The sequence below is a fragment of the Dendrobates tinctorius genome, unplaced genomic scaffold (assembly GCF_039654945.1).
Source record: "Dendrobates tinctorius isolate UK_male_01 unplaced genomic scaffold, ASM3965494v1 ptg000024l, whole genome shotgun sequence".
NCBI classification, from domain to species: domain Eukaryota; kingdom Metazoa; phylum Chordata; class Amphibia; order Anura; family Dendrobatidae; genus Dendrobates; species Dendrobates tinctorius.
In genome coordinates, this window is record NW_027361692.1 from 1,267,412 (window position 1) to 1,283,747 (window position 16,336).

Genomic DNA, 16,336 nt, shown 5'->3' on the forward strand with positions numbered 1-16,336 from the left:
GTGAGGCCCACTGAATATCAGAGCGCTATGTCACAGGCTCGATGGCACAGGTGTGAAAAAAGTGACTACAGGATAAGGGAGATTTTGAATTTCTGCACACACTAGTGGACACTGGACACTTTTGGATTGTGTGAGGCCCACTGAATATCAGAGCGCTATGTCACAGGCTCGATGGCACAGGTGTGAAAAAAGTGACTACAGGATAAGGGAGATTTTGAATTTCTGCACACACTAGTGGACACTGGACACTTTCGGATTGTGTGAGGCCCACTGAATATCAGAGCGCTATGTCACAGGCTCGATGACACAGGTGTGAAAAAAGTGACTACAGGATCATAGAGATTTTGAATTTCTGCACACACTAGTGGACAATGGACACTTTTGGATTGTGTGAGGCCCACTGAATATCAGAGCGCTATGTCACAGGCTCGATGGCACAGGTGTGAAAAAGTGACTACAGGATAAGGGAGATTTTGAATTTCTGCACACATTAGTGGACACTGGACACTTTTGGATTGTGTGAGGCCCACTGAATATCAGATCGCTATGTCACAGGCTCGATGGCACAGGTGTGAAAAAAGTGACTTCAGGATCACAGAGATTTTGAATTTCTAGACACACTAGTGGACACTGGACACTTTTGGATTGTGTGAGGCCCACTGAACATCAGAGCGCTATGTCACAGGCTCGATGGCACAGGTGTGAAAAAAGTGACTACAGGATAAGGGAGATTTTGAATTTCTGCACACACTAGTGGACACTGGACACTTTTGGATTGTGTGAGGCCCACTGAATATCAGAGCGCTATGTCACAGGCTCGATGGCACAGGTGTGAAAAAAGTGACTACAGGATCACAGAGATTTTGAATTTCTGCACACACTAGTGGACACAGGACACTTTTGGATTGTGTGAGGCCCACTGAATGTCAGAGCGCTATGTCACAGGCTCGATGGCACAGGTGTGAAAAAAGTGACTACAGGATAAGGGAGATTTTGAATTTCTGCACACACTAGTGGACACTGGACACTTTTGGATTGTGTGAGGCCCACTGAATATCAGAGCGCTATGTCACAGGCTCGATGGCACAGGTGTGAAAAAAGTGACTACAGGATAAGGGAGATTTTGAATTTCTGCACACACTAGTGGACACTGGACACTTTTGGATTGCGTGAGGCCCACTGAATATCAGAGCGCTATGTCACAGGCTCGATGGCACAGGTGTGAAAAAAGTGACTACAGGATAACGGAGATTTTGAATTTCTGCACACACTAGTGGACACTGGACACTTTTGGATTGTGTGAGGCCCACTGAATATCAGAGCGCTATGTCACAGGCTCGATGGCACAGGTGTGGAAAAATGAAAACAGGATAAGGGAGATTTTGAATTTCTGCACACACTAGTGGACACTGGACACTTTTGGATTGTGTGAGGCCCACTGAATATCAGAGCGCTATGTCACAGGCTCGATGGCACAGGTGTGAAAAAAGAGACTACAGGATAAGGGAGATTTTGAATTTCTGCACACACTAGTGGACACTGGACACTTTTGGATTGTGTGAGGCTCACTGAATATCAGAGCGCTATGTCACAGGCTCGATGGCACAGGTGTGAAAAAAGTGACTACAGGATAAGGAAGATTTTGAAGTTCTGCACATACTAGTGGACACTGGACACTTTTGGATTGTGTGAGGCCCACTGAATATCAGAGCGCTATGTCACAGGCTCGATGGCACAGGTGTGAAAAAAGTGACTACAGGATAAGGGAGATTTTGAATTTCTGCACACACTAGTGGACACTTTTGGATTGTGTGAGGCCCACTGAATATCAGAGCGCTATGTCACAGGCTCGATGTCACAGGTGTGAAAAAAGTGACTACAGGATCACAGAGATTTTGCATTTCTGCACACACTAGTGGACACTGGACACTTTTGGATTGTGTGAGGCCCACTGAATATCAGAGCACTATGTCACAGGCTCGATGGCACAGGTGTGAAAAAAGTGACTACAGGATAAGGGAGATTTTGAATTTCTGCACACACTAGTGGACACTGGACACTTTTGGATTGTGTGAGGCCCACTGAATATCAGAGCGCTATGTCACAGGCTCGATGGCTCAGGTGTGAAAAAAGTGACTTCAGGATCACAGAGATTTTGAATTTCTAGACACACTAGTGGACACTGGACACTTTTGGATTGTGTGAGGCCCACTGAACATCAGAGCGCTATGTCACAGGCTCGATGGCACAGGTGTGAAAAAAGTGACTACAGGATAAGGGAGATTTTGAATTTCTGCACACACTAGTGGACACTGGACACTTTTGGATTTTGTGAGGCCCACTGAATATCAGAGCGCTATGTCACAGGCTCGATGGCACAGGTGTGAAAAAAGTGACTACAGGATAAGGGAGATTTTGAATTTCTGCACACACTAGTGGACACTGGACACTTTTGGATTGTGTGAGGCCCACTGAATATCAGAGCGCTATGTCACAGGCTCGATGGCACAGGTGTGAAAAAAGTGACTACAGGATAAGGGAGATTTTGAATTTCTGCACACACTAGTGGACACTGGACACTTTTGGATTGTGTGAGGCCCACTGAATATCAGAGCGCTATGTCACAGGCTCGATGGCACAGGTGTGAAAAAAGTGACTACAGGATAAGGGAGATTTTGAATTTCTGCACACACTAGTGGACACTGGACACTTTTGGATTGTGTGAGGCTCACTGAATATCAGAGCGCTATGTCACAGGCTCGATGGCACAGGTGTGAAAAAAGTGACTACAGGATAAGGGAGATTTTGAATTTCTGCACATACTAGTGGACACTGGACACTTTTGGATTGTGTGAGGCCCACTGAATATCAGAGCGCTATGTCACAGGCTCGATGGCACAGGTGTGAAAAAAGTGACTACAGGATAAGGGAGATTTTGAATTTCTGCACACACTAGTGGACACTGGACACTTTTGGATTGTGTGAGGCCCACTGAATATCAGAGCGCTATGTCACAGGCTCGATGTCACAGGTGTGAAAAAAGTGACTACAGGATCACAGAGATTTTGAATTTCTGCACACACTAGTGGACACTGGACACTTTTGGATTGTGTGAGGCCCACTGAATATCAGAGCGCTATGTCACAGGCTCGATGGCACAGGTGTGAAAAAAGTGACTACAGGATAAGGGAGATTTTGAATTTCTGCACACACTAGTGGACACTGGACACTTTTGGATTGTGTGAGGCCCACTGAATATCAGAGCGCTATGTCACAGGCTCGAAGGCACAGGTGTGAAAAAAGTGACTACAGGATCACAGAGATTTTGAATTTCTTGACACACTAGTGGACACTGGACACTTTTGAATTGTGTGAGGCCCACTGAATATCAGAGCACTATGTCACAGGCTCGATGGCACAGGTGTGAAAAAAGTGACTACAGGATCACAGAGATTTTGAATTTCTGCACACACTAGTTTACACTGGACACTTTTGGATTGTGTGAGGCCCACTGAATATCAGAGCGCTATGTCACAGGCTCGATGGCACAGTTGTGAAAAAAGTGACTACAGGATCACAGAGATTTTGAATTTCTGCACACACTAGTGGACACTGGACACTTTTGGATTGTGTGAGGCCCACTGAATATCAGAGCGCTATGTCACAGGATCGATGGCACAGGTGTGAAAAAAGTGACTACAGGATAAGGGAGATTTTGAATTTCTGCACACACTAGTGGACACTGGACACTTTTGGATTGTGTGAGGCCCACTGAATATCAGAGCGCTATGTCACAGGCTCGATGGCACAGGTGTGAAAAAAGTGACTACAGGATAAGGGAGATTTTGAATTTCTGCACACACTAGTGGACACTGGACACTTTTGGATTGTGTGAGGCTCACTGAATATCAGAGCGCTATGTCACAGGCTCGATGGCACAGGTGTGAAAAAAGTGACTACAGAATCACAGAGATTTTGAATTTCTGCACACACTAGTGGACACTGGACACTTTTGGATTGTGTGAGGCCCACTGAATATCAGAGCGCTATGTCACAGGCTCGATGGCACAGGTGTGAAAAAAGTGACTACAGGATCACAGAGATTTTGAATTTCTGCACACACTAGTGGACACTGGACACTTTTGGATTGTGTGAGGCCCACTGAATATCAGAGCCCTATGTCACAGGCTCGATGGCACAGGTGTGAAAAAAGTGACTACAGGATAAGGGAGATTTGGAATTTCTGCACACACTAGTGGACACTGGACACTTTTGGATTGTGTGAGGCCCAATGAATATCAGAGCGCTATGTCACAGGCTCGATGGCACAGGTGTGAAAAAAGTGACTACAGGATAAGGGAGATTTTGAATTTCTGCACACACTAGTGGACACTGGACACTTTTGGATTGTGTGAGGCCCACTGAATATCAGAGCGCTATGTCACAGGCTCGATGGCACAGGTGTGAAAAAAGTGACTACAGGATAAGGGAGATTTTGAATTTCTGCACACACTAGTGGACACTGGACACTTTTGGATTGTGTGAGGCCCACTGAATATCAGAGCGCTATGTCACAGGCTCGATGGCACAGGTGTGAAAAAAGAGACTACAGGATAAGGGAGATTTTGAATTTCTGCACACACTAGTGGACACTGGACACTTTTGGATTGTGTGAGGCTCACTGAATATCAGAGCGCTATGTCACAGGCTCGATGGCACAGGTGTGAAAAAAGTGACTACAGGATAAGGGAGATTTTGAATTTCTGCACATACTAGTGGACACTGGACACTTTTGGATTGTGTGAGGCCCACTGAATATCAGAGCGCTATGTCACAGGCTCGATGGCACAGGTGTGAAAAAAGTGACTACAGGATAAGGGAGATTTTGAATTTCTGCACACACTAGTGGACACTTTTGGATTGTGTGAAGCCCACTGAATATCAGAGCGCTATGTCACAGGCTCGATGTCACAGGTGTGAAAAAAGTGACTACAGGATCACAGAGATTTTGAATTTCTGCACACACTAGTGGACACTGGACACTTTTGGATTGTGTGAGGCCCACTGAATATCAGAGCACTATGTCACAGGCTCGATGGCACAGGTGTGAAAAAAGTGACTACAGGATAAGGGAGATTTTGAATTTCTGCACACACTAGTGGACACTGGACACTTTTGGATTGTGTGAGGCCCACTGAATATCAGAGCGCTATGTCACAGGCTCGATGGCTCAGGTGTGAAAAAAGTGACTTCAGGATCACAGAGATTTTGAATTTCTAGACACACTAGTGGACACTGGACACTTTTGGATTGTGTGACCCCCACTGAACATCGGAGCGCTATGTCACAGGCTCGATGGCACAGGTGTGAAAAAAGTGACTACAGGATAAGGGAGATTTTGAATTTCTGCACACACTAGTGGACACTGGACACTTTTGGATTGTGTGAGGCCCACTGAATATCAGAGCGCTATGTCACAGGCTCGATGGCACAGGTGTGAAAAAAGTGACTACAGGATAAGGGAGATTTTGAATTTCTGCACACACTAGTGGACACTGGACACTTTTGGATTGTGTGAGGCCCACTGAATATCAGAGCGCTATGTCACAGGCTCGATGGCACAGGTGTGAAAAAAGTGACTACAGGATAAGGGAGATTTTGAATTTCTGCACACACTAGTGGACACTGGACAATTTTGGATTGTGTGAGGCCCACTGAATATCAGAGCGCTATGTCACAGGCTCGATGGCACAGGTGTGAAAAAAGTGACTACAGGATCACAGAGATTTTGAATTTCTGCACACACTAGTGGACACTGGACACTTTTGGATTGTGTGAGGCCCACTGAATATCAGAGCCCTATGTCACAGGCTCGATGGCACAGGTGTGAAAAAAGTGACTACAGGATAAGGGAGATTTGGAATTTCTGCACACACTAGTGGACACTGGACACTTTTGGATTGTGTGAGGCCCACTGAATATCAGAGCGCTATGTCACAGGCTCGATGGCACAGGTGTGAAAAAAGTGACTACAGGATAAGGGAGATTTTGAATTTCTGCACACACTAGTGGACACTGGACACTTTTGGATTGTGTGAGGCCCACTGAATATCAGAGCGCTATGTCACAGGCTCGATGGCACAGGTGTGAAAAAAGTGACTACAGGATAAGGGAGATTTTGAATTTCTGCACACACTAGTGGACACTGGACACTTTTGGATTGTGTGAGGCCCACTGAATATCAGAGCGCTATGTCACAGGCTCGATGGCACAGGTGTGAAAAAAGTGACTACAGGATAAGGGAGATTTTGAATTTCTGCACACACTAGTGGACACTGGACACGTTTGGATTGTGTGAGGCCCACTGAATATCAGAGCGCTATGTCACAGGCTCGATGGCACAGGTGTGAAAAAAGTGACTACAGGATAAGGGAGATTTTGAATTTCTGCACACACTAGTGGACACTGGACACTTTTGGATTGTGTGAGGCCCACTGAATATCAGAGCCCTTTGTCACAGGCTCGATGGCACAGGTGTGAAAAAAGTGACTACAGGATAAGTGAGATTTTGAATTTCTGCACACACTAGTGGACACTGGACACTTTTGGATTGTGTGAGGCCCACTGAATATCAGAGCGCTATGTCACAGCCTCGATGGCACAGGTGTGAAAAAAGTGACTACAGGATCACAGAGATTTTGAATTTCTGCACACACTAGTGGACACTGGACACTTTTGGATTGTGTGAGGCCCACTGAATATCAGAGCGCTATGTCACAGGCTCGATGGCACAGGTGTGAAAAAAGTGACTACAGGATAAGGGAGATTTTGAATTTCTGCACACACTAGTGGACACTGGACACTTTTGGATTGTGTGAGGCCCACTGAATATCAGAGCGCTATGTCACAGGCTCGATGGCACAGGTGTGAAAAAAGAGACTACAGGATAAGGGAGATTTTGAATTTCTGCACACACTAGTGGACACTGGACACTTTTGGATTGTGTGAGGCTCACTGAATATCAGAGCGCTATGTCACAGGCTCGATGGCACAGGTGTGAAAAAAGTGACTACAGGATAAGGGAGATTTTGAATTTCTGCACATACTAGTGGACACTGGACACTTTTGGATTGTGTGAGGCCCACTGAATATCAGAGCGCTATGTCAAAGGCTCGATGGCACAGGTGTGAAAAAAGTGACTACAGGATAAGGGAGATTTTGAATTTCTGCACACACTAGTGGACACTTTTGGATTGTGTGAGGCCCACTGAATATCAGAGCGCTATGTCACAGGCTCGATGTCACAGGTGTGAAAAAAGTGACTACAGGATCACAGAGATTTTGAATTTCTGCACACACTAGTGGACACTGGACACTTTTGGATTGTGTGAGGCCCACTGAATATCAGAGCACTATGTCACAGGCTCGATGGCACAGGTGTGAAAAAAGTGACTACAGGATAAGGGAGATTTTGAATTTCTGCACACACTAGTGGACACTGGACACTTTTGGATTGTGTGAGGCCCACTGAATATCACAGCGCTATGTCACAGGCTCGATGGCTCAGGTGTGAAAAAAGTGACTTCAGGATCACAGAGATTTTGAATTTCTAGACACACTAGTGGACACTGGACACTTTTGGATTGTGTGAGGCCCACTGAACATCAGAGCGCTATGACACAGGCTCAATGGCACAGGTGTGAAAAAAGTGACTACAGGATAAGGGAGATTTTGAATTTCTGCACACACTAGTGGACACTGGACACTTTTGGATTGTGTGAGGCCCACTGAATATCAGAGCGCTATGTCACAGGCTCGATGGCACAGGTGTGAAAAAAGTGACTACAGGATAAGGGAGATTTTGAATTTCTGCACACACTAGTGGACACTGGACACTTTTGGATTGTGTGAGGCCCACTGAATATCAGAGCGCTATGTCACAGGCTCGATGGCACAGGTGTGAAAAAAGTGACTACAGGATAAGGGAGATTTTGAATTTCTGCACACACTAGTGGACACTGGACAATTTTGGATTGTGTGAGGCCCACTGAATATCAGAGCGCTATGTCACAGGCTCGATGGCACAGGTGTGAAAAAAGTGACTACAGGATAAGGGAGATTTTGAATTTCTGCACACACTAGTGGACACTGGACACTTTTGGATTGTGTGAGGCTCACTGAATATCAGAGCGCTATGTCACAGGCTCGATGGCACAGGTGTGAAAAAAGTGACTACAGGATAAGGGAGATTTTGAATTTCTGCACATACTAGTGGACACTGGACACTTTTGGATTGTGTGAGGCCCACTGAATATCAGAGCGCTATGTCACAGGCTCGATGGCACAGGTGTGAAAAAAGTGACTACAGGATAAGGGAGATTTTGAATTTCTGCACACACTAGTGGACACTGGACACTTTTGGATTGTGTGAGGCCCACTGAATATCAGAGCGCTATGTCACAGGCTCGATGTCACAGGTGTGAAAAAAGTGACTACAGGATCACAGAGATTTTGAATTTCTGCACACACTAGTGGACACTGGACACTTTTGGATTGTGTGAGGCCCACTGAATATCAGAGCGCTATGTCACAGGCTCGATGGCACAGGTGTGAAAAAAGTGACTACAGGATAAGGGAGATTTTGAATTTCTGCACACACTAGTGGACACTGGACACTTTTGGATTGTGTGAGGCCCACTGAATATCAGAGCGCTATGTCACAGGCTCGATGGCACAGGTGTGAAAAAAGTGACTACAGGATCACAGAGATTTTGAATTTCTTGACACACTAGTGGACAGTGGACACTTTTGAATTGTGTGAGGCCCACTGAATATCAGAGCACTATGTCACAGGCTCGATGGCACAGGTGTGAAAAAAGTGACTACAGGATCACAGAGATTTTGAATTTCTGCACACACTAGTGGACACTGGACACTTTTGGATTGTGTGAGGCCCACTGAATATCAGAGCGCTATGTCACAGGCTCGATGGCACAGGTGTGAAAAAAGTGACTACAGGATCACAGAGATTTTGAATTTCTGCACACACTAGTGGACACTGGACACTTTTGGATTGTGTGAGGCCCACTGAATATCAGAGCGCTATGTCACAGGATCGATGGCACAGGTGTGAAAAAAGTGACTACAGGATAAGGGAGATTTTGAATTTCTGCACACACTAGTGGACACTGGACACTTTTGGATTGTGTGAGGCCCACTGAATATCAGAGTGCTATGTCACAGGCTCGATGGCACAGGTGTGAAAAAAGTGACTACAGGATAAGGGAGATTTTGAATTTCTGCACACACTAGTGGACACTGGACACTTTTGGATTGTGTGAGGCCCACTGAATATCAGAGCGCTATGTCACAGGCTCGATGGCACAGGTGTGAAAAAAGTGACTACAGGATAAGGGAGATTTTGAATTTCTGCACACACTAGTGGACACTGGACACTTTTGGATTGTGTGAGGCTCACTGAATATCAGAGCGCTATGTCACAGGCTCGATGGCACAGGTGTGAAAAAAGTGACTACAGAATCACAGAGATTTTGAATTTCTGCACACACTAGTGGACACTGGACACTTTTGGATTGTGTGAGGCCCACTGAATATCAGAGCGCTATGTCACAGGCTCGATGGCACAGGTGTGAAAAAAGTGACTACAGGATCACAGAGATTTTGAATTTCTGCACACACTAGTGGACACTGGACACTTTTGGATTGTGTGAGGCCCACTGAATATCAGAGCCCTATGTCACAGGCTCGATGGCACAGGTGTGAAAAAAGTGACTACAGGATAAGGGAGATTTGGAATTTCTGCACACACTAGTGGACACTGGACACTTTTGGATTGTGTGAGGCCCACTGAATATCAGAGCGCTATGTCACAGGCTCGATGGCACAGGTGTGAAAAAAGTGACTTCAGGATAAGGGAGATTTTGAATTTCTGCACACACTAGTGGACACTGGACACTTTTGGATTGTGTGAGGCCCACTGAATATCAGAGCGCTATGTCACAGGCTCGATGGCACAGGTGTGAAAAAAGTGACTACAGGATAAGGGAGATTTTGAATTTCTGCACACACTAGTGGACACTGGACACTTTTGGATTGTGTGAGGCCCACTGAATATCAGAGCGCTATGTCACAGGCTCGATGGCACAGGTGTGAAAAAAGTGACTACAGGATAAGGGAGATTTTGAATTTCTGCACACACTAGTGGACACTGGACACGTTTGGATTGTGTGAGGCCCACTGAATATCAGAGCGCTATGTCACAGGCTCGATGGCACAGGTGTGAAAAAAGTGACTACAGGATAAGGGAGATTTTGAATTTCTGCACACACTAGTGGACACTGGACACTTTTGGATTGTGTGAGGCCCACTGAATATCAGAGCGCTTTGTCACAGGCTCGATGGCACAGGTGTGAAAAAAGTGACTACAGGATAAGTGAGATTTTGAATTTCTGCACACACTAGTGGACACTGGACACTTTTGGATTGTGTGAGGCCCACTGAATATCAGAGCGCTATGTCACAGCCTCGATGGCACAGGTGTGAAAAAAGTGACTACAGGATCACAGAGATTTTGAATTTCTGCACACACTAGTGGACACTGGACACTTTTGGATTGTGTGAGGCCCACTGAATATCAGAGCGCTATGTCACAGGCTCGATGGCACAGGTGTGAAAAAAGTGACTACAGGATAAGGGAGATTTTGAATTTCTGCACACACTAGTGGACACTGGACACTTTTGGATTGTGTGAGGCCCACTGAATATCAGAGCGCTATGTCACAGGCTCGATGGCACAGGTGTGAAAAAAGTGACTACAGGATAAGGGAGATTTTGAATTTCTGCACACACTAGTGGACACTGGACACTTTTGGATTGTGTGAGGCCCACTGAATATCAGAGCGCTATGTCACAGGCTCGATGGCACAGGTGTGAAAAAAGAGACTACAGGATAAGGGAGATTTTGAATTTCTGCACACACTAGTGGACACTGGACACTTTTGGATTGTGTGAGGCTCACTGAATATCAGAGCGCTATGTCACAGGCTCGATGGCACAGGTGTGAAAAAAGTGACTACAGGATAAGGGAGATTTTGAATTTCTGCACATACTAGTGGACACTGGACACTTTTGGATTGTGTGAGGCCCACTGAATATCAGAGCGCTATGTCACAGGCTCGATGGCACAGGTGTGAAAAAAGTGACTACAGGATAAGGGAGATTTTGAATTTCTGCACACACTAGTGGACACTTTTGGATTGTGTGAGGCCCACTGAATATCAGAGCGCTATGTCACAGGCTCGATGTCACAGGTGTGAAAAAAGTGACTACAGGATCACAGAGATTTTGAATTTCTGCACACACTAGTGGACACTGGACACTTTTGGATTGTGTGAGGCCCACTGAATATCAGAGCACTATGTCACAGGCTCGATGGCACAGGTGTGAAAAAAGTGACTACAGGATAAGGGAGATTTTGAATTTCTGCACACACTAGTGGACACTGGACACTTTTGGATTGTGTGAGGCCCACTGAATATCAGAGCGCTATGTCACAGGCTCGATGGCTCAGGTGTGAAAAAAGTGACTTCAGGATCACAGAGATTTTGAATTTCTAGACACACTAGTGGACACTGGACACTTTTGGATTGTGTGACCCCCACTGAACATCGGAGCGCTATGTCACAGGCTCGATGGCACAGGTGTGAAAAAAGTGACTACAGGATAAGGGAGATTTTGAATTTCTGCACACACTAGTGGACACTGGACACTTTTGGATTGTGTGAGGCCCACTGAATATCAGAGCGCTATGTCACAGGCTCGATGGCACAGGTGTGAAAAAAGTGACTACAGGATAAGGGAGATTTTGAATTTCTGCACACACTAGTGGACACTGGACACTTTTGGATTGTGTGAGGCCCACTGAATATCAGAGCGCTATGTCACAGGCTCGATGGCACAGGTGTGAAAAAAGTGACTACAGGATAAGGGAGATTTTGAATTTCTGCACACACTAGTGGACACTGGACAATTTTGGATTGTGTGAGGCCCACTGAATATCAGAGCGCTATGTCACAGGCTCGATGGCACAGGTGTGAAAAAAGTGACTACAGGATCACAGAGATTTTGAATTTCTGCACACACTAGTGGACACTGGACACTTTTGGATTGTGTGAGGCCCACTGAATATCAGAGCCCTATGTCACAGGCTCGATGGCACAGGTGTGAAAAAAGTGACTACAGGATAAGGGAGATTTGGAATTTCTGCACACACTAGTGGACACTGGACACTTTTGGATTGTGTGAGGCCCACTGAATATCAGAGCGCTATGTCACAGGCTCGATGGCACAGGTGTGAAAAAAGTGACTACAGGATAAGGGAGATTTTGAATTTCTGCACACACTAGTGGACACTGGACACTTTTGGATTGTGTGAGGCCCACTGAATATCAGAGCGCTATGTCACAGGCTCGATGGCACAGGTGTGAAAAAAGTGACTACAGGATAAGGGAGATTTTGAATTTCTGCACACACTAGTGGACACTGGACACTTTTGGATTGTGTGAGGCCCACTGAATATCAGAGCGCTATGTCACAGGCTCGATGGCACAGGTGTGAAAAAAGTGACTACAGGATAAGGGAGATTTTGAATTTCTGCACACACTAGTGGACACTGGACACGTTTGGATTGTGTGAGGCCCACTGAATATCAGAGCGCTATGTCACAGGCTCGATGGCACAGGTGTGAAAAAAGTGACTACAGGATAAGGGAGATTTTGAATTTCTGCACACACTAGTGGACACTGGACACTTTTGGATTGTGTGAGGCCCACTGAATATCAGAGCCCTTTGTCACAGGCTCGATGGCACAGGTGTGAAAAAAGTGACTACAGGATAAGTGAGATTTTGAATTTCTGCACACACTAGTGGACACTGGACACTTTTGGATTGTGTGAGGCCCACTGAATATCAGAGCGCTATGTCACAGCCTCGATGGCACAGGTGTGAAAAAAGTGACTACAGGATCACAGAGATTTTGAATTTCTGCACACACTAGTGGACACTGGACACTTTTGGATTGTGTGAGGCCCACTGAATATCAGAGCGCTATGTCACAGGCTCGATGGCACAGGTGTGAAAAAAGTGACTACAGGATAAGGGAGATTTTGAATTTCTGCACACACTAGTGGACACTGGACACTTTTGGATTGTGTGAGGCCCACTGAATATCAGAGCGCTATGTCACAGGCTCGATGGCACAGGTGTGAAAAAAGAGACTACAGGATAAGGGAGATTTTGAATTTCTGCACACACTAGTGGACACTGGACACTTTTGGATTGTGTGAGGCTCACTGAATATCAGAGCGCTATGTCACAGGCTCGATGGCACAGGTGTGAAAAAAGTGACTACAGGATAAGGGAGATTTTGAATTTCTGCACATACTAGTGGACACTGGACACTTTTGGATTGTGTGAGGCCCACTGAATATCAGAGCGCTATGTCAAAGGCTCGATGGCACAGGTGTGAAAAAAGTGACTACAGGATAAGGGAGATTTTGAATTTCTGCACACACTAGTGGACACTTTTGGATTGTGTGAGGCCCACTGAATATCAGAGCGCTATGTCACAGGCTCGATGTCACAGGTGTGAAAAAAGTGACTACAGGATCACAGAGATTTTGAATTTCTGCACACACTAGTGGACACTGGACACTTTTGGATTGTGTGAGGCCCACTGAATATCAGAGCACTATGTCACAGGCTCGATGGCACAGGTGTGAAAAAAGTGACTACAGGATAAGGGAGATTTTGAATTTCTGCACACACTAGTGGACACTGGACACTTTTGGATTGTGTGAGGCCCACTGAATATCACAGCGCTATGTCACAGGCTCGATGGCTCAGGTGTGAAAAAAGTGACTTCAGGATCACAGAGATTTTGAATTTCTAGACACACTAGTGGACACTGGACACTTTTGGATTGTGTGAGGCCCACTGAACATCAGAGCGCTATGACACAGGCTCAATGGCACAGGTGTGAAAAAAGTGACTACAGGATAAGGGAGATTTTGAATTTCTGCACACACTAGTGGACACTGGACACTTTTGGATTGTGTGAGGCCCACTGAATATCAGAGCGCTATGTCACAGGCTCGATGGCACAGGTGTGAAAAAAGTGACTACAGGATAAGGGAGATTTTGAATTTCTGCACACACTAGTGGACACTGGACACTTTTGGATTGTGTGAGGCCCACTGAATATCAGAGCGCTATGTCACAGGCTCGATGGCACAGGTGTGAAAAAAGTGACTACAGGATAAGGGAGATTTTGAATTTCTGCACACACTAGTGGACACTGGACAATTTTGGATTGTGTGAGGCCCACTGAATATCAGAGCGCTATGTCACAGGCTCGATGGCACAGGTGTGAAAAAAGTGACTACAGGATAAGGGAGATTTTGAATTTCTGCACACACTAGTGGACACTGGACACTTTTGGATTGTGTGAGGCTCACTGAATATCAGAGCGCTATGTCACAGGCTCGATGGCACAGGTGTGAAAAAAGTGACTACAGGATAAGGGAGATTTTGAATTTCTGCACATACTAGTGGACACTGGACACTTTTGGATTGTGTGAGGCCCACTGAATATCAGAGCGCTATGTCACAGGCTCGATGGCACAGGTGTGAAAAAAGTGACTACAGGATAAGGGAGATTTTGAATTTCTGCACACACTAGTGGACACTGGACACTTTTGGATTGTGTGAGGCCCACTGAATATCAGAGCGCTATGTCACAGGCTCGATGTCACAGGTGTGAAAAAAGTGACTACAGGATCACAGAGATTTTGAATTTCTGCACACACTAGTGGACACTGGACACTTTTGGATTGTGTGAGGCCCACTGAATATCAGAGCGCTATGTCACAGGCTCGATGGCACAGGTGTGAAAAAAGTGACTACAGGATAAGGGAGATTTTGAATTTCTGCACACACTAGTGGACACTGGACACTTTTGGATTGTGTGAGGCCCACTGAATATCAGAGCGCTATGTCACAGGCTCGATGGCACAGGTGTGAAAAAAGTGACTACAGGATCACAGAGATTTTGAATTTCTTGACACACTAGTGGACAGTGGACACTTTTGAATTGTGTGAGGCCCACTGAATATCAGAGCACTATGTCACAGGCTCGATGGCACAGGTGTGAAAAAAGTGACTACAGGATCACAGAGATTTTGAATTTCTGCACACACTAGTGGACACTGGACACTTTTGGATTGTGTGAGGCCCACTGAATATCAGAGCGCTATGTCACAGGCTCGATGGCACAGGTGTGAAAAAAGTGACTACAGGATCACAGAGATTTTGAATTTCTGCACACACTAGTGGACACTGGACACTTTTGGATTGTGTGAGGCCCACTGAATATCAGAGCGCTATGTCACAGGATCGATGGCACAGGTGTGAAAAAAGTGACTACAGGATAAGGGAGATTTTGAATTTCTGCACACACTAGTGGACACTGGACACTTTTGGATTGTGTGAGGCCCACTGAATATCAGAGTGCTATGTCACAGGCTCGATGGCACAGGTGTGAAAAAAGTGACTACAGGATAAGGGAGATTTTGAATTTCTGCACACACTAGTGGACACTGGACACTTTTGGATTGTGTGAGGCCCACTGAATATCAGAGCGCTATGTCACAGGCTCGATGGCACAGGTGTGAAAAAAGTGACTACAGGATAAGGGAGATTTTGAATTTCTGCACACACTAGTGGACACTGGACACTTTTGGATTGTGTGAGGCTCACTGAATATCAGAGCGCTATGTCACAGGCTCGATGGCACAGGTGTGAAAAAAGTGACTACAGAATCACAGAGATTTTGAATTTCTGCACACACTAGTGGACACTGGACACTTTTGGATTGTGTGAGGCCCACTGAATATCAGAGCGCTATGTCACAGGCTCGATGGCACAGGTGTGAAAAAAGTGACTACAGGATCACAGAGATTTTGAATTTCTGCACACACTAGTGGACACTGGACACTTTTGGATTGTGTGAGGCCCACTGAATATCAGAGCCCTATGTCACAGGCTCGATGGCACAGGTGTGAAAAAAGTGACTACAGGATAAGGGAGATTTGGAATTTCTGCACACACTAGTGGACACTGGACACTTTTGGATTGTGTGAGGCCCACTGAATATCAGAGCGCTATGTCACAGGCTCGATGGCACAGGTGTGAAAAAAGTGACTTCAGGATAAGGGAGATTTTGAATTTCTGCACACACTAGTGGACACTGGACACTTTT